Source organism: Lagopus leucura, unplaced genomic scaffold (genome assembly GCF_019238085.1).
Source record: "Lagopus leucura isolate 7727_CA_CO unplaced genomic scaffold, USGS_WTPT01 27445-0_obj-0_obj, whole genome shotgun sequence".
Taxonomy (NCBI): Eukaryota; Metazoa; Chordata; class Aves; order Galliformes; family Phasianidae; genus Lagopus; species Lagopus leucura.
Genome location: NW_024964429.1, coordinates 1 through 468, shown reverse-complemented (window position 1 = coordinate 468; position 468 = coordinate 1).

Here is a 468-nt window from a genome sequence, read left to right as displayed (position 1 = left end):
CCCACCCCACAGCCCCCATGGGTGCCCATTGCTGCCCCATAGGATCCCTCTCCCCACCCCACAGCCCCCATGGGTGCCCCTCTCTACCCCATAGGGTCCCTCTCCGCACCCCACAGCCCTCAAGGGTGCCCATCCCAGCCCCACAGCACCCATGGGTGCCCCTCCCTGCCCCATAGGGTGCCTATGCCCACCCCACAGCAGCCATGGGTGCCCTTCTCTGCCCTATAGGATCCCTCTCCCCACCCCACAGGTCTCATGGGTGCCTCTCCCTGCCCCATAGGGTCCCTCTCCCCACCCCACAGCCCCCAAGGGTGCCTATGCCAGCCCCACAGCACCCATGGGTGCCCACTGCTGCCCCATAGCCCAACGGGGGTCTTTCCCCTCCCTCTCCCTCTCCCCCCTGAATTTTTGGGTTTGTTTCAATAAATCTGAGAACCCTTTGCTTTCTGCCTGTGCTGTGTCTCAATG